This window comes from Furipterus horrens, unplaced genomic scaffold (genome assembly GCF_987537825.1).
Source record: "Furipterus horrens unplaced genomic scaffold, mFurHor1.1.pri manual_scaffold_9, whole genome shotgun sequence".
NCBI classification, from domain to species: domain Eukaryota; kingdom Metazoa; phylum Chordata; class Mammalia; order Chiroptera; family Furipteridae; genus Furipterus; species Furipterus horrens.
The window spans coordinates 58406133-58425301 of NW_028327179.1; the positions used below are offsets into that span (position 1 = coordinate 58406133).

Consider the following 19169-nt stretch of genomic DNA (forward strand, 5'->3'; position numbering starts at 1 on the left):
AGGGAGAAAAAAACATGAATGTGTGGTTGCCTCTTGCACACTCCCAGCTGGGGACCTGGCCTGCAACCCAGGCATGTACCCTGACTGGGAATCAAACTGGCAATTCTTTGGTTCATGGGCTGGCATTCAATCCACTGAGCTACACCAGTCAGGGCCTCATATAATTTTTAATTCTTATAATAAACTATACTGTATAAGTATTTTAAAAGACAGAGAATAATATAACTTGTTCAACTGTCCTGCTTAATAATACTTTCTCCACTGCTCCCAATAATTAAACCACCTAGATTTATGGAATCTAGCCAGGCATTCCTTATTTTGTAAGGTGACTGCTACAATATCTGAAATATGGCCAATATTCCCTCTCTTAGCTGACTCTGGACTCAAATAGTTGCTTGCATCTAATTCTTCCTTCTGGCTTCTCAGATCTGTACCTTCTGGTCTAATCCATTCTATGTACCAGATTCCTCCTGACTATAAATACCTTCTGTCTGGTCTAACCCTAAGTCTACCCTTGATAGAATGATAGAATAATTAATTTTAATGAAGTATATTAAAGACTAAATTAGTATTCAGCATGAAGATATGAAGGCATTCTGTGTGTGTGTGTGTGTGTACAGGAGTCACTAAAAATTGATGCTGGGTATGTGAAAAAATAATGCAATCTATAAAATTGAACAAAAACAAAAATGGGTATCAATTTTCATAGTGACAGATGCTGACCAAAGGCATATTTTCAGACTTTGTCAAAATGTATTAAAGAGCCCTTTAAAATGTTGAACTGGACTCTTCCCTTACCAGTGATGAAAATGCATTTTATTTATAGTTAACAAGTATAAAAACTTGCTCAAGTTTGAAAGACTATAAAGAAACTTAAAAAGAGGTAGGGAAATTAAATAGAATCAAACATATCTACTACCTCATTCAAGAGAAATATTTCATTTGGAAGATATATCCAAATGGCTTCTAAAACATACTTGATTACATAACAATAAGAATCAATTTTGGAGCCAGTTCAGTGATAAAATAATGTAAAATATATGATCCCATGCACCGAAACTATAATTATATCTTAAATAAAAGGACATAAAAATACTACACAGCTGCAAATCCAAAAGTTTATTTACTAAGTATATTATCAACATTTCTCTTAATATATCAAAAAAGATTAAAAGAAACAATATAGAAATATTTTCAGCTGTACAAATTCAGGGCTTCCATGACTAGAAGTGGCTGAGGATTCCACCATTATTTACATACTTTTTTCTACATAGCAAATATTTATATCTAATACAATTTTACCTCATTTAACCCTGGGCAAAGTGAATGATGTAATAAGACAAAAAAGACTGACTTACTAACATTTACATGTACTTGCCATATGCCAGATATTGTTCTAAGCATCCTATGGATATTAACTCATTTAATCTTAAAACCATGTAATAGAATATAGTTTTAAAATAATAGTAAAAAATAACCCTGACTGGTGTGGCTCAGTGGGTTGGGCATCATCCTGCAAACCAAAAGGTCGCTGGTTCAATTGCAGGTCAGGGCACATGCCTGGGTTGCAGGCCAGGTCCCCAGGTGGGGGATTGCTACAGGAAACTGATTGATGTTTCTCTCCCACATTGATTCTTTCTCCCTCTTTTCCCTCTCTCTAAAAATAAATAAGAATTTGAAAATAAAGTTGGCATTTTCCTCTCTACCTTTGCATCCCACTGATCATAGGTAGTCAGTAAAAAGAAGAGCAAACATCCAATGAAAGAAAAGATCTTTAGCTTTGACTCAAAAGATTTGAGTTAGTTTCTGGCTCTAGTCAGGGTTTTATAGAACTTTAGGTAAGTTACTGAAACCAAAACTTCCCAAACTTGAGTGATGATCTGAATTCAAAGGAGGGTGTTATAATTATAGAGGCCTTGGGCTTCACCTAAGACTTCTAATTGACTGTTTAGAATAGGACTTGAGAATCTCAATTTCCTTGAAAGCTATACAGGTGATTCTAAAAAGCAGCAACACTTGGGAACCATTATTCTAGTAGTCTTATCTTCTAATCAACTGACAGAAAGAATTATGGAAATATGTAGTCCATAAGGGTGAATGTGAAGGGGAGCATTATAAAGACATAAGTGGTCAGACCTCCACTTTTATCCCACCTTCATGTAATCTTACATTTCCCAAATTTTAAATGCCTAAGAGAAACTGCATACCTGTCATTCTCCAGAGCATTTGAGATCTTGCTGCCCATCAACTGTTGTCAGGTTAGGTCAAATAAAATCCTATAAAATTTTCTACAGGTTTGGACATTTCTTACATAGACAAGACATTGGACAAAACCTCACAAGACTGTTTTATTTTGTGTTTCTAATTAAACAATGATGGGAATGACAAGTTTCACAGGAATGTTCACCTTCATGTTTTAGATAAATTCTCATTATTCTATAGGGACATGAGTAATTTTTTAACATAAAATTTCAGTTCAATAACTGCAGTAGACTAATTATGAATTCTAAAACATGATTCTAACAAAAGCATACCTACCTTGTACTTCTTCCAAAAGCATATATCAGCTCTAAGTAGCAATGAACATAAGAATTCTAGTTACTAAAACTGTACTGTTTATTCTCTTTTAATATATTAGGATTGATCATAAAACTTAAACTCACAAGTCAAAAAGAAATCTAAGTGTATTTCAAAACAGAACTCTTTGTTTGTTTCATTATCTTTGAGTTGCCCAGGCAGCAAATTTAGGGATGCTCATGAGTTCTACTGGAAATCAGTGCTTATTATTAGTATGTACTTACAATTATGCCCTTTCATCCAAGTACCTAAAAAAGCTTTTAAGGCATTGTTATTTCTTATAATATCTGAGAGGCAGGCTGGTAGGTTATTCTCTGTCTTACAATAAGAGAAACTAGGTTACAGAGAGGTTAAGGGACTTTGCTAGGGTCATACGATGAACAAAACAAAAAAGAAACTCAGGATCATTGGTCTCATTTCTAGTTCAGTATATCATCCATTAAATGGTTAATATACCTAAATGTATTTCTACTCTAGGAAAATTGAGAATAATGTCCTTGAACAATCTACGAACTAAAAGTGAGAGTTCCCCATTGTTTTGTGTTCAAAACGCTTATTCTGTATACGAATACAGAACAAGAACTAATTTTTTTATTTTGTAGCTATTATTTGTAGGGGTATTTGCTATTTGTGGTTTCTGAAGCCTTTGCTCAAAATGATCCATTCTATTTCTGATTGCTTTAAGCCAGGTTAGCATAGCTGTGAACAATCAAGACACAACTGAGACAGGCTAATGAATTTAAAGTTGTCTTTCATTGTGTTCCATTGCTCATTCTTGAAGTCATCCTCTTTCTAGTTCTCCATCCAGCAGTTATTCGCACAACCTGCCATCCTCAATCCTTAGTAAATCTGTGGCCAGCTTTACTAACCTAATGTCAATGATCAAACTTAAGAAAAGCTTTTTATTGAAATAAAGTTTCATTTTATGAGTTTATGATGCTATACTAGTTAACATTGCCATATTCAGTTCCCTGTAAGCCAAAACTTTATGATCCTTAGGCCATTAAGCTTTTGAGTATTAGTCTATGGATGGGCATAAATCACCACATGGGGATTTTTTCAATGTAACATTTTAGCAATTTTCCCAAGAAAATGTAGGGAGAAAGGAGAAGTGGTTTTGAAACTGCTCAGTGAGACTGCCATTTGCCTGGAGGTGGTGATACAAACCTGGAGTTTTTCTAAATTCAGCTTAGATCCTCCTCAGAGTTCCAGATTCATGTAGCAACTGCCATTTGACAGCACCACTTGTATTTCAAACTCACCGGGTCCAAAATGGCACTCTTTTCTGCACCTCATCTTCCATCCCATTTCCACCTTTTGTTCTCTCATTTGGTAAAAATCTACCTTTATTTAGCCTCCCCTCAAAGCAAAATGGCTCCATTGCCACTCCCCTTCTCTTACCCAGCACCTGACTCCAACAATCAATTACAAAATCAGTTGATTTGGCCTCTTGAATATTTTAGGAATCCATCTTTGCATGATCACTACCACTCACATAATGGTCCTTTCATCCTTTACTCCTGTAATGGCTTCCTGTATACAAGACTCTTTTCAACTAACCTGTCCCTGGACCCATAGCTTGTACAAGTCTTGTTACAGAGCAAAAGGGGGATTCTTTCACATGGTGCCTTGGTGTAAAACCCAACAACTAGTGTTGAGGAAAATAGATCTTTATTTACAATATGTATTCCAACCTGGGCAGGGCAGTGAGCACTTCAGCTCAGAGCCCTGTTCTTTCATGGGACCCAACACTTCCCTTGCTCTCCAAAGGGCTGTAAGCCAAAAACATTCCCAGAAGTTCCCCATCCCTCATCTGTCAGCTTCCTCCTTCAGGATCTGGGGTACGATGTCATCAGCCTCCCTATAAAAGTCCAGGAAAACATGTGCCGTGTTGCACTGGATCACGCATGCTTTGCTCTCTGCCCTTTCAAAGCTGCATGGATCTCTTTCGTTCTAAAACTTCCTGGCACCCTCTTACCTCCTTGCAAACCGCATGGAGTTCCCTCTACTTTCAAAGTTGCATGGCTCTCTACTCCAAAATGGCTGCTGCCTTATTTTTTAAATCCCTGACTGTGGCCTGTGACACGATGGGCAATGTAACTGGTTGTGACCATTCACAGAACCTTGCACAGGCCCTGTATGCTTTTCTCACCATTCCGTGGTCAAAACCCCTCCCATCTCCTTGGAGCCTTGGAAGAACCAAAACTATTTGTATAAGAAAACTGTCCCCCTTCCTCCATTCCCCAACCACAATCTCTGGGGATTTGGGGGTACCTGCTCTGTAGCAGTATGTAGGGTCATTACTCTATTCATTGCCTCACCATGGTAAGAAAATTTTCATGATTTGGCTCCTGTCTGCTTTTTCCAGCCTCATCTTTTTCAGAAACTCAAGCTTGAACTTTTAAGTCCTATAATTACCACTGATTTCTCAACACATTATTGTCCCTGTGATGCATGACCTTGCTGTTAGGATCTGGATTTGCTATCCCATCCTCTATTTTTGTGCTGGGAAACCTCTAGCTATCTTTAAAATCTAACGCATAGTTAGTAAAGTCATCTATTCTTGTTCTGTACACCTTGATATACCATACTTCCAATCATAATTATATGCTTTCATGTCTACCCACTGAATGGGTAGTGCCAAGCAAGTAGTTGGTACTCAAAGTGGGGGCAGGGGGAAAAGATAAGAGAATAATTAAGAGATAAGGCTCTGTAGCTGCTAACAAATATTTAGGCAAATGATGTATGCACTGCGAACCTGTGGAAGGATTTAAACAAAGCAACTGATTTTGTGGAACTACTGTGGTGGGGCCACAGAACATTCTTAGTGCGACATCACTCCTGCAGTGTCTCAGGAGGCTCCAGGACCTTCATAAGTCTTCAGATCATCCAAGGAGGCGACTTCTCCACGGATCAGCAGTTCTATATGAGGCTCGGGGCAGCCACCGAGACCCTCTAGCCAGGGCAGGCGACTGACCTGTCACCTAGCATTCAGACAGAGACTAGCCACGTCGCTGGCTCCACTCCGGAAAACCCCGGCCACAGAATGCAGCGGCCTCTACCCTAGGATATCTGAAGAGAAGGGGATGCCCCCTAGAACCAAGATGGTGTCCTTCGGTATCCCCTTCCTTTCCCCAAGGACCCCCTTTTTGCCCCCAGAAGAGAGACAAAGACGTCGCGGCGCCGACGCCAAGATCGGGGAAACTCCACGAGGCTGCGGCCATTCCTGGGCTCCTGGGACAAGACCGCATCTCGCCCAGCGCTAAGGGCTGGGGGTGGGGCCCCCCCGAAATAAAAACAAAACCGCAGCCGAGCTACAGCACGCAGAGGATAATCGCCACTAGCCTGCGCCCTCCCAGCCTTTGTTCTCCAGCTGCGGCACCCAACACTCTCCTCCCCGCGCCAAAACAGGAAGTCTCTCCCCCGTCGGCCCCGCCTCTCTCCCCAGCGCCCCGGAAGTGCTCTGCGGCGCCCGCTGCAGAGCTGCCGGGAGGAAGGTGGAATTCCCGTGAGCGGGGCGCCCCGAGTCCGCCTCCTCCCCATCCTCCTCCTACACTTCCTCCTCTCTCCCGCCCAGGCTCCGCCGCCGCCCGTCGGACTCTCCTCTGTTGCTCCCGGCGCGGGGCCTCCCAGACAAGGGCTGAGGACTCTTCGCACGAGCGAGCTCAGCGCTGCTGCGGGTGCCCGCGGAGCGGTGGACTGGTGTGCAGTGCAGGTGAGCGATGTAGGGGCTGGGTTGGGGGCCGCCTGAGGGGCGGCGGCGGCCGAGGCCCAAGTGCTGGTCTCGCCGCGGTGATTTCACGTTCCGCGATCTGCCCGGTGACTGCACGTTCCGCGTTCTGCCCGGTGACGAGCCCGGGATGGAATCCCAGGCGCTGTGTTCGCCTCTGTTAGAGCGACTGCACCCCCGAGGGCAGGCGACTGCGGCGATGTCCCCCTTCCGGCACCCCTTCCAAGTTGGCCCCGTCGGAAGGTCACTCTGTCTCTGTCCGTACTTGCCGACTACCCCGCCGCCGAAGTCCCAGCACCTCACTGCGCCGCTTTCCCCTCTTTTTCTTTCTTTCAACTCCTTGCCTGTTCTACAGCAGTTGCTTTTTAAGCTTCTCCGTCAGGCTTTTGTGGCAGTTAAAGGAATGGATTTTTCAGACTGAAGACATTAGATTTTCCGTACTGAACTGAATAGCCGGTTCTGGGCTCTTGCACGGGTTTGGCCCATATTCAGGTAATCCAGCCTCTAAAACGAGGAAGGGAATGTAGATATTTTGACTGAGGGGGTGTTTCCTCTGTAGTCGTTCCTAAAGGTTTTCTAGAAGTAAAAAATGTGATCTGTATGCATTAGTCTGGTGTATGTGTGTCAGTGGGCGGCGGTGACCACGCAGTGTTGTTTTAAGGTTTAGGGAGAATTAAGGAGTTAACTGGCTTTTGCTGGGAAACCAGAATGTCCAGACTTGTGAGAGCTCATCCAGGTGTCATGGAGGTTGTGTGAGAACTTCAGTGCCACGCCCTACACGTCAAGCTGAAAAACACCTAATTTACAAATTGTGTTCGGTGGTGATGGTGAGAGGAAACCTTTATAAAACATGTGTCTTAAGTTAATTCCTGTCCTGAAAGAAAATCAACTTTAATCATGTTCCAAGAATTTGGGTAACAAATTTGGGTAGCTAATGATATTGAACTCGCCGTAGAAGGCATTCCTTTTAGCTTATGTTTATTAATCAATTTAAATAAATCTTATTGGTTTCCTTTTCTGTTTTAGTAATACAATGTAACTTTAAAATTACTCTGACTCTAAAACATTATTTTTAGACTGAATTTCTTCAAGGCAGAAGCTATGTCTTACTGTCCTCTGTGTTTCCATGTGATGTGGCCCAGAATATAGAACGTACTCATTGATTTCTTCTAAAAATTTTTTATTGGTTGATTTTTTTAGGAAGAGGAGATTTGGTCGGGGGAATATCCATTTGTTGTTCCACTTATTTATTATGCTTTCATTGATTGCTTCTTGTAATATGCCCTGACTGGGGATGGGACCCACAACCTTGGTGTATTGGAATGACCCTCTAACCAACTGAGCTACCAGGACCAGGACCATTCATTTCTTCACTGAATGAGTGAAGATATAGGTTTGCTCATAGTTGCCTTCCAGGAGTCATTTATTTTATTGGACTAAAGGTTTTTTGTTCCAGTTTCTTGACACATGCAGACTTTGCTTTGTCTGTCTGTTCTTCAGCATGGTTAAAGAACAATTTAAGAAGAATTCTTTGCTGTCCTTCCAAAACTACCGTCCCCCAAGAGGTTAAAATTGTATTTGGTGTATTGTGTCTGGGCATTGTAATAATTTGTATTAAAGTGTTAAAGGTTTATTACTTGAGCATGTTTGTCCAAGGTTATCAAGCAGTGATTTCCTGGTACTAGTAGGTTTAAAATTTGGATGGCATTGCCACTGTTTAGAAAACGTGGTGCATCACCAAAGTGCTTGTAGTGGCTCATTTTCCCCATGGAGACATGAAATCCTGTGGCATCTGATATGACCTTGGCATAATTTACCAAATAGCCACGTTCATATATCTTTTCAAAGATCCAGATGCTGTTCTCTAGTGTGTCTGCTGAGTGTGCAGTCATCTGTATCATCTATTTTGAAGCAGTTCTTCATACAGCACTCTCTTTGAGGGCCTTGAGAGGGAAAAGGGCTAATTATAGGAAAAAATCTGTCTGCCATTTGTGTAGGGAGGATAATTTTTGTCTATCGATGGTTGGGTTATGTTAACTTTAGGGAGGTCCAAATAGGAAGGTGCTGATACTTTCTTTCCCTTCCAAATATCTGGTGGTGGTCTAGCACTGGTTTTCCAAGCTCAGCTTCTACAGAAGGTAAATAAATGTACCAGTATCATTTCTTGTGTATGTGTCTATCAGTGTACTATGTACTAGTCATCCTTACCAGTTGGGTGGCAAAGACAGTCACTTTAAAAATACCAGAATAAGAGACTATTAATGAGGAAAAAGATGATTTTCAAAAGTAAGGAGACAGTATATGGTTTCCATTGTTTTATGAAATGTTTTAATTCTTAGTAAGGAGAAGGAAGCCTGCAATTTCTTACTTCATGCCATTGCCATTGTACAGAGGTCAGATTTCCCTTTTTGAATTCATCAACCCTCCTGATAATGACAGTCCTCATACATTGATTGCCTGCCAAGCACTTGGATAAAAGCTTTACTTAAATTATTTCTAATCTCCATAATACCTCTGCAAGACAGGTACTTTTCCTACAGTTTATTAAGTTATTTTCCTGTGGGTAGGCAGCTAGTGTGTAGTAGAGTCTGGATTTGCAAGTAACAATTTCTGAGAGCATTGGTTGTTGCATTTAATCCTAGAAGGCTGAGGCAAATGAGATTCTGATCTCAGCACTTGGTCATCATGTGGGGCCTAGGGTTATTAGTGACCCTAGCCAGGTAGTCCAAGGCAGCAGCCCCCTTCTGTTTATATCTAGTGCCTACAAATACAGTGTTACCACTTTCTATGTGTGTGGTGGTGAAAAAAAAAGCGTTTGGGCATTGTTCATGTAAGTGAAATAAAGAATATTAGAAATTCAACTCTGGTGTTTGATGACTGCTTTTTACCTCTGAAGTATCAATATTAGAGATTTGAGAGGACTTTTTGAAACCTATTTGTAGTAACCTTTCCTGAAAGCATGTTTTTTTCTTTCTTTCACTAACAGAGATGGGGAGAGGTTGTGGGGAATTGGGAAGAATGGTAAAAGAAGCAAAGGTATACTGGGTCTGTTTTTACCTTTTTAGACCATATATCATTTTCTCTTTTGGGTTTAATATGGAGGCATAAAGAGGGCAAAGTTCTTATAAGGCCCTCATTGCTATTTAGTGCTAGAAAAATTCTCTTCATGCTTTCTAAGCCTGTGCAGGTTTTTATTTTTAAGCTCTTAAAAAAATTTTTTTTTGATTTATTGATTTTAGAGAAGAAAAAAGAGAGAAACACTGATTTGTTCTACTAATTTATGCATTCATTGCTTGCTTCCTGTATGTGCCCTGTCTGGGGATCAAACACTCAACCTTGGTGTATCATAAAGAACTTCTAAATGTGCTTAATGAAGACAGATGTGTTCATTTCTTGGTTGGGGTTTTTTTCTGTTGTTGTTTTTTTTTTTTAACTACACAGCTCTATGTAAAAACAACTCACTATCAAACGCTCATTAATAAGAGTTATTTTTTGTTTTTTTCTTTAGCTGTAAGACACCTTTTTGCACTCAATAGGATTTGGTTATAATATAGGAAAAGTGAAATTAAGTATCTGAGTTTTTAAAAGACTTGTGAGTAAATTTTAGAAGAGAATTTGTACATTTGATTTAATTACACCTGAAGATGAAGACTTAATTCCTCAATGTCAAAAGGGTAGTCTACACAAGCCAAAAAAGCAAGTTTTCATAAAATATTATAATACTATTCTTTTTAAAATTGTTTTTATTGTATTTTTTTCCATTTATCCCCCTATACCCTCATCCACCTCCACCTGCCTCCACCCCCTCAACCCCCCCACAATCACCACACTGTTGTCCTTGTCTATATCCCTGCACACCACCCCCCACCCTCCATCTCCTAGAGCTATCAAGCCTGCTCTCTCATCTATGAGTCTGTTTCTATTTTGCTTGTTAGTTCAGTTTGTTCATTAGATTCCACATATGAGCGAAATCATATGATATTTGTTTTTCTCTGACTGGCTTATTTCACTTAACATAATGTTCTTCAGGTCTATCCATACTGTTGCAAAGAGTAGTATTCTCTTGTGTAATTGTACTATAGTGGTTCTATCCACTTATCTGCTGATGGACACTTGGGCTGCTACCAAATCTTGGCTATTGTAAATAACACTGCAATGATCATAGGGTTGCTTATATAGTTTAGAGTTAGTGTTTCAGGCTTCTTTGGATAAATTCCTAGACCTGGAATCCCTGGGTGATAGGCAGTTGCATTTTAAATTTTTTTGCAGTAGCTCCATACTGCTTTCCACAGTGGCTGCACCAATATGCATTCTCACAAACAATGCAAAAGGGTTCCCCTTTCTCCACATCCTCACCAGCACTTGTTGTTTGTTGATTTATTGATGATAGCCATTCTGATAGATGTGAAGTGATATCTAATTGTGGTTTCGACTTGCATTTCTCTGATGATTAATGATGTTGAGCATCTTGTCATGTGCCTATGGGCCCTCTGTATGTTGTCTTTGGAGAAGTGTCTATTCAGGTCTTTTGCCCATTTTTAATTGAATTGTTTGGTTTTTTTGGTGTTGAGTTTTGTAAGTTCTTTATACATTTTAGATAGTAACCCCTTATCAGATGTATTGGTGAATAAGGGCTCCTATTCAGTGGGTTGTCTTTACATTTTTTAAGTATATTTTATTGACTATGTTGTTACAGTGGTCCCGATTTCTTTTCCCTTTGCTTCCCTCTGCTCAGTACCCTTCTTCCCTCTAGCAATCCTCCCACCCCCCTTAGTTCATGTCCATGGGTTGTCCATATAAGTTCTTTGGCTTCACCCTTTCCTATATTATTCTTAACATATCCCTGTCTGTTTTGTACCAGTCAATTATGCTTCTTAATCCCTGCACCATTTCCCCATTTCTCCCCTTCCCCCTCCCAGCTGATAACCCCCCAAATGATCCCCATACCTGTGATTCTGTTCCTGTTCTGGTTTCTTAGTTGGATTTTGTTTTTATTTTTTAGATTCAGTTGTTGATAGTTATGTTTGTTGTCATTTTAATGTTCATAGTTTTGATTTTCTTTTTTTAAATAAGTCCTTTAAACATTTCATATAATAATGGCTTAGAGATGATGAATTCCTTTAGCTTTACCTTGTCTGGGAAGCACTTTATCTGCCCTTCCATTCTAAATTATAGCTTTGCTGGATAGAGTAATCTAGGTTGTAGGTCCTCACTTTTCATCACATTGAATACTTTTTGCCAGTCCTTTCTTTCCTGCAAAGTTTCCTTTGAGAGATCAGCTGATAGTCTTACAGGCACCCCTTTGTAGGTAACGTTCTGCTTTTCTCTTGCTGCTTTTAAGATTCTCTCTTTATCTTGAACCTTTGGCATTTTAATTATGATGTGTCTTTGTGTGGTTCTCTTTGTTTGGGACTCTCTGTGCTTCCTGGACCTGTATGTCTATTTCCTTCACCAATTTGGGAAGTTTTCCTTCATTATTTTTCACATAAGCTTGCAATTTCTTGCTCTTTCTCTTGTTCTGGCACCCCTATGATTCAGAAGTTGGCACATTTAAAGTTGTCCCAGAGGTTTCTAAGCCTCTCCTCATTTTTTTCAATTTTTGTTTCATCATTCTGTACTAGTTGATGTTTTTTTTCTTCCTTATAATCCACATCATTGATTTGAACCCTCGTTTCTTTCCCTTCACATTGTTTTTTTTGTGGATTTTCCTTTGTTTCATTTAGCATAGCCTTCATTTCTTCCCTTATGCATTTACCGTACTTAAGCATATCTGTCAAGCCTGTGAGCATCTTTATCACCAGTGTTTTGAACTCTGTGTCTGTTAGGTTGGGTGTCCCCTCATCTGTGAGGTTGGCTATCTTCTTGTCGTTTAGTTCTCCCTCTGGAACCTTGATCCATTCCCTCTTTTGGACCATACTTCTGTGTGTCTCTTCATCTTGACGGACTCCTTTATTTGTTTGGCTCTGTGTCTTAGGTAGAGCTGTTGCACCTTTTACATTGTACGGGGCGGAGCCTTAGGGATTTCTCAGTACCGGGTGACCTGTTTCACCATGTTGAGGTGCTGTATGTGGAGAAGGGGTCTGAGAGGGAACAATGCTGCTTGTACAGCACTTGTCCCCTTTCCAGGCACTTCTCCCATTTTTGTATGGGACTGGCGCCTCTCTAGCTCTCGCCCTGACCGTTGTTCCCAGAGTGGGTGGGTCTGTGGATATTCTATGATGATGGGGACCCTTTAAACAAGTGGACTCTGCTGAGAGATCGGCAGTTTCTTCTTATGCTCCAAGCCCCACTGGTTTTCATAGTCAGAAGCAATGAGGCTTTATTTTTCCTGGCACTGGAATCATGAGCTGTGTGGTCTGGTCTGGTGCTGGGAGCACTCCCCAGGTGTCCCTCCCTACTTTTTAAAACATGTCACTGCGCTTTCCGCCAGCCTGCCACTGCTGCCACCACCACACTGCTTCCTCTTCGCCCTGACTCTGCCCCTCTTACCTGTCTGGATGAGTATTTCTTCTTTATATTTTTGTTTGTTGGGCTTCCATGAAGCTCGATTTTCTGGAACTTTGGTTGTCTTCAGTTTTGAGATAGTTGTACAGTATTCCCTCACTTATCGCGGGTAGTACATTCTAGACCCCCACCCCCCACACCCCCGCCCCGTAATAGGTAAAAATCCACGAAGTAGGAACCTTACATTTATTTTAGTATTTATACATATTTTAAGACTTTATAAATCCTTCCCACACACTTATAAACCGTTCCCAGTTCCTTATTAACCTTCCCCACTCCCTTATTAACCTTTTCCACACTTTTATAAACACTAATGTTCTTAAACATATTCTACACTCTTAAACCTATGTAACTTTAACAACATACATGTACAGTACCGCAAAAGCCCATGATATAGCAAAAAATCCGTGATAAATAATTAAATATAATATTTTTATGAAATCCCGTGATACAGTGAGGCCGCGATAAGTGAAGTGCGATATAGAGAGGGACTACTGTATTCCTTCTTAGTTGTAGAGGGAGATGCAGTGTGTCTATCTACGCCTCCATCTTGGCCGGGAGTCCTGTCTTTACATTTTTTTGATGGTTTCCTTTGCTGTGCAAAAACTTTTTAGTTTGATATAGTCCCATTTGTTTACTTTTTCTTTTGTTTTCTTTGCCTGAGAAGGTAACTCAGAAAAAATATTGCCATGAACAGTGTCCAAGGTTTTACTGCCTATGTTTTCTTCTGGAATTTTTATGATTTCAAGTCTTAACATTTAAGTATTTAATTCATTTTTATTTTATTCTTGTGTGTGGCATAAGATGGTGGTCTAGTTTCATTTTTCTGCACACATCTGTCCATTTTTACCAACATTGTCTTTAGCCCATTTTACGTGTTTGCTTCCTCTGTCAAATATTAATTGACTATAAAGGCGTGGGTTTATTTCTGGACTCACTGTTCTGTTCCATTGATCTATGTGTATGTTTTTACATAATACTATTCTTAAAGGCTTTCACAGCTAGAGCTTTACATGAGATACAGTAAATGTGATGCTTGACACACATAATCTCTGAATGTGGGACCCAGTTTCATTGTTGAATTCACTTTGAAGCTAAATATCATGGTTTGACAGTGTCATCTTGAAGAATAAAACGGCAAGATTGTGAAATGACTTCTGCTTCCAACTGCCTTGGGAACGTGAGGCAAAGAGACCAGGTTTTCACAAAGATCATGATTGTGGTTACCTAAACCACAGGATCTCTTGCTTCTCTGTTCTTAAGCAGTTTAGTAGCTAGCACAGTAATGCATTGAAAATGAAGGTTTCCATACCACTGAGTGATTGTAAATGCTTTGGTTCAGCTACCCTGCCTAGATCTACTCTGGATTTACTATAGCAATCTTGCTTCCCGTTCTATCACCTCCCCCTCTTTTCTCCACACTTGGTTAGAGCAGTCATGATACTCCCCTGCTTAAAACCTTTTGCAGCTCCTTCTTGCCCATTAATAAAATCCAGACTTCTTTGATCTTTACTCATATACAGAACCTTCAAGACCTATTCCTTCCTTAACTCCATAGCCTCATATCCATCCCTGTACCCCTCTGCCCCACTCAATTCAGTTCCTGCAATACCAGGCTTCTGGAATCTAGCATTTTCTCAGGTCCTCATTTTCTCTTCCTGTAATTCTAGCCACTTCTTCCCCCAGTCTAGTATACTCCTACTGGTCCTTCAGAACTCAGGTTAGGTTATATGACTCCAAAAATTGTATCTTGATTATATTCTTTCTCTCAATATCATTCTACAGAAAGAAACAAAACAAACAAAAACTGGGCTAGCTGTTCCTCTTATGTGCCACCTTAAAATCTTATTAGAGCTCTTAGTATACTATGGACAGTGTCTTCGTTAGCCTATGGTAAATTTTGTTAACCAGAATCCACAGTAACCTTTTAACTGCATACACATACACTCTTAAAAGGACCTTTATCAAAACTCAAAACATTCTCAGTTTGTGGCAGCCTTGGTATGTCAGTAATTTTTTCACATAATCCCTAGGTCAAAAGAAACACATTACAGTTTAATTTCTTACATAGTTAGTTCCAAACAACTTGGTATGTATTTATGTCCTAAAAATTTAGAAGCTATTTGAAAAAACTGATAAACATAAATTAAATAATTTTCATTTAAATATCATAGTACTCCATTGTATGTGCCATGGTTTATTCAACCATTCTCCTATACTTAGACATTTAAGTAATTCCCAATATTTTTCTATTACAAATGATAACAAAAATTTTCATATCGTATGCATTTTTGTATTGTTGGAGGTATATCTTCAAGATAAATGCGTGTATGAGATTAGATATTGCCAAATTTCTCTCCCTATGCAGTTGTACTATTTTGAATTACACCAATAGTGTATAAGAGTACCACAGTCTTGGTGCTGTCCCTCTCAGGAGCACAACCCCGCCTTTCCCTTCCCGTCCCCCTAACCCCATCCCCCAGTGCAGTACCTTTGCCTTTCTCTCTCTTAAGTTCCAGGGGCCCTTCTTTGCCTCCGTAACTTGTTTCCTTAGTCCGTTTCTTCTATGGCTCACTTTTACTCCCTCTGTAACTTTCTAAATACACTTTCTTTTATAATTTGAGTTCCTGACTGTGTGTGGGGGTGTGGGGGTGGTTTTTTCCCCCTAAATTCAAGAACCAAAGTCCATAATACATCATCTGCTTGTTGTATTGTGTGTTCACCACCCCAAATCAAGTTTCCATCCATCACCATTTATTTCCCCTATACCCTAATTTTTTTGTATTACAGAAAAACAAAAAAGCAAAAAAGAGAAAGAAAAGTAAGAAAGCAAACAAACAAATAGTGCCACAGTCTCATCAACAGAGTATGTTGCCACACTTGAATTTCTGCTACTCTCATAGGTGAGAAATGGCGTCCTGGTGTAGTTTTAATTTGTATTCTTCTTACTGCTAGTGAATTGAACATTTTTTGTGTGTTTAAGGACCACTTTTTTACATATTTAAATTATGTGTTTCATTATTTTCTAAATACTTTTTGGTCTTTATTTCCTCATTCCCTCAGATTTTACAAGTTCTTTATAGTTTAAGAACACTTCCTATTTAACTTTGACATATATTGCAAATATTTTACCCTCTCATCTTTTGGCATTGCTTACAGTGGGTTTTTTGTTCTTGTTTTTGCTTTCCAAAAGTTTGTTTTTGAGTTTTCAAAACCAGATCACATCTGGTTTTTCATTCATAGTTAGAAAGCCTTTCCCTACCAGGTTATGGAGGATTCATCCATGCTTTCTTTTAGTGCTAACAGTTTAATTTTTTTCACAGTTCTCTTATCTATTTGGAGTATATTTTGTTATATGGTGTGAGGAATGCATCCAGTTTTATCTTTTTTCACATGATTATACAGTTGTCCAATCCTGTTTTTTTTGAAAAAAAAAAAAAGCAAAAAAATCCTTTGCCCACTTTGTCACATAAAAGATTTCTATATGTGGTTCGGTGGATTTTATTCTGTTGGATTGTCTGACTGTTCATGTACCAGTTACCACACTGTTTTAATCATAGAGGCTTTATGGTATGATTTACATAATACCTCGTAGGACTTATCTACCGTTTCAGCTCCTTTTTTCAGTGTTTTTCTTGCTCTTTTGGCATATTTTTATCTTTCCATATGAACTTTAGCATCAATTTGTCTAAGTCCGTTAAGAAGCTCATTGTTACTTTTATTGGGATCACATTAAACTTATGATTTAACTTAGAACTGACATATTGATGGTGTTGAGAAATCTTAACTTAGAATAGGATGTCTCCATTTTCTTAAATCTTTTGAGGAATGTTTATAGTTTTCTTCATATGAGTTTTGAACATTTAGGCTTATTCATAAGAATTTTTTGTTGTGTTATTATAGTTTTCTTATCCATTGTATCTTCTAATTGGTTATTATTCATGTTTATGAGTATTAGCTGATTTCTGGAGATTTCCTGCTACCTTGCTGAATCCTTATTGCTTGTCTTAGACCCAGATATACTATCCTGTCTGTCACCTGTAGATAGAAATTTTATCCCTTTCTTTTCTAATGTTAATGACTCATTGTTTATGTTATCTAATTGAATGGATTAATATCTTCAGAACAATGTTAAATAGCAGTATTAAGTGTCTTTAATAGATATGTTGATTGTTTTATTATCTTCTCTGTGGATATGCAAAGGTGTACATTTGTACATTAATTTAGCTATGGATATGCCTTTCAAAGACTGAAGTCCTTCACTTTCTCTGTCAAGACATACTTAATGGATATGGATGTGGTTAAAGGCAGGAAAGGTTGACTTTCTTGGTGGGCAGCAACAAAGTACATGCGTACATGCAAGGTTAGAACTGCCCTATGGTTTCCCAGATCATGGAGCCAGTCCTGAGTTTTATTACTGCTTCCCCACACGATTTTTGCAAACTTCCTTGTAGTCTTCACTCAGCCAGTAATGGATACTGTTACAGAGCGAAAGGGGGTTCTTTCACGTAGCACCTTAGTGTAAAACCCAACAACTAGTGTTGAGGAAAACAGGTCTTTATTTACAATATTCCAACCTGGGGAGGACAGTGAGCACTTAAGCTCAGAGCCCTGTTCTCCAATGGGCCTCAGCACTTCCCTTCTTCCCAAAAGGCTAGAAGCCAAAAACATGCCCAGAAGTCCCCCATCCCTTATCTGTCAGCTGTTTCCTTTAGGATCTGGGGTATGATGACATCAGTCTCCTTTTAACCATCCAGGAAAACGTGCCATGTTGCACTGGATCACGCATGGTTCTCTCTTTGGCCTTTCAAAGACACATGTTTGTTACAGAACCCCTGGGCTGCTCCAATTGAAACAGAACCCACGGGCTCTTTAGTTAGGGACCTGATTGCCCGCAGCCAAAATTATAACTCTCAATACCAGAGTTTAGTGAAAAGAAAAAGAATTGTTTATTTAACAGTTATATAGATTTAGCTATTTGCGGATTTCTGTTGTTAAGTCTTATGTTCTTTAAAACACCCATAAACACATATCCTTGCCTCCCCCCTACCAAACCAGGCTAGTTTTAGAAAAGTTAGAGAAACCGTTTCCCTACTTTCCAAACACAGTTCAGCTTTACCAGTAGCTGCCAATCATTCAATTCTGATTGGGGAGACCTCGTCTGTGTTATGGGGTCCACCAGCTTTCAATCCAGAACCTCGTGAATTCTCAGCCTCCTTGTAAACTGTATAGTTAGTCCTTTTGTAATCCACATGGTCAGTCTGTTCCTTTTCAAAGCAGCATCATCAGACCCCGTTAAATCCACATAGTCAGCCTGTCTGCAGTTTAATTCACATGGTCCGCCTTTCCCCAGTTAAATCTGCATGGTCAGCCTGGCTAAAATGTCTGCCGCTTATTTTTAAATCCCTGACTACGTCCTCTGATGCAGTGGGTGTGGTAAAGAGTTCTGACCATTCACAGAACCTCACAGAACCTCACGCAGACTGTGTGCTTTTTCCATACCATCCCCTGGTCCAAGACCCCTCCCATCTACCTGAGGCCTTGGAAGTATCCAAGTAATTTTGCATAAGAAAGACACTAGCCATCGCCTCAGGCATGTGGAGGCATTCTGAAAGCTGCTTCCTTCTTCCCATCCCCCAGCCACAAACTCTGGGGTTTTTTGGAATACCCTGTTTCTGTAATATGTTCTCCTCTGCCCTCCTTGCAAACTGCGTGGATCTTCTCTCCTCCTCTCAAAGCCGCATGGTATTCTCCCTTTCTCAAATGTCTGCCGCCTATTTTTAAATCCCTGACTTGGTCTTGTGATGCAGTGGGTGTGGTAACCAGTTTTGACCATTCACAGAACCTTGCGCAGGCTCTGTATGTTCTTTCTGCACCATTCCATGGGCAAAACCCCTCTCATCTTCTTGGGGCCTTGGAAGAACCAAATCCATTTGCATAACAAAGACACTAGCTACGAGCCATAGTCATGCAAAGGCATCTTAAAAGCTGTTCCCTTTTCCCCATCCCCCAAACCACAGGTTCTGGGAATTTTTGGAGACCCCCACTCTGTAACAATACCACAGAGTGACCTCTAGGCTAAAGCTGCAGGTCTACAAAAATCTTAAGGGTTCCCGCTCTAGGCTTTCTTGGTGTCAGGGCAGCCTTGCTCTGAGAAATCACCCGGAGACCACTGTGGGATTAGGCAGTAGGTTTATTGAGGGAAAAACGGGGAAGGGGAGAGGGGAGAGGCAGCTCCCAGACCAACTCAAGGGCCCGTGGGAGCAAGGGAAATGGGGAGCAAGGGGAACGGGGACTGGGGACTCCTGATCCTCCTCATGGGCCCATAGGAGTCCCACCTGCACTTCTGCAGGCACCT

The 19169-nt window shown here is 40.1% G+C and overlaps 1 protein-coding gene across 2 annotated transcripts in view; it reads left to right on the top strand.

Annotated features, from left to right (window-relative positions):
* The first annotated feature begins 6026 nt into the window (after positions 1-6026).
* RALA (RAS like proto-oncogene A) overlaps positions 6027-19169 on the top strand; it is a 107554-nt gene continuing 94411 nt past the window's right edge. For both annotated transcript variants that reach the window (XM_090286754.1, XM_090286753.1), the window contains exon 1: positions 6027-6292. The gene's annotated coding sequence lies outside the window, so the exon portion shown is untranslated. The remainder of the gene's footprint in view (positions 6293-19169) is intronic.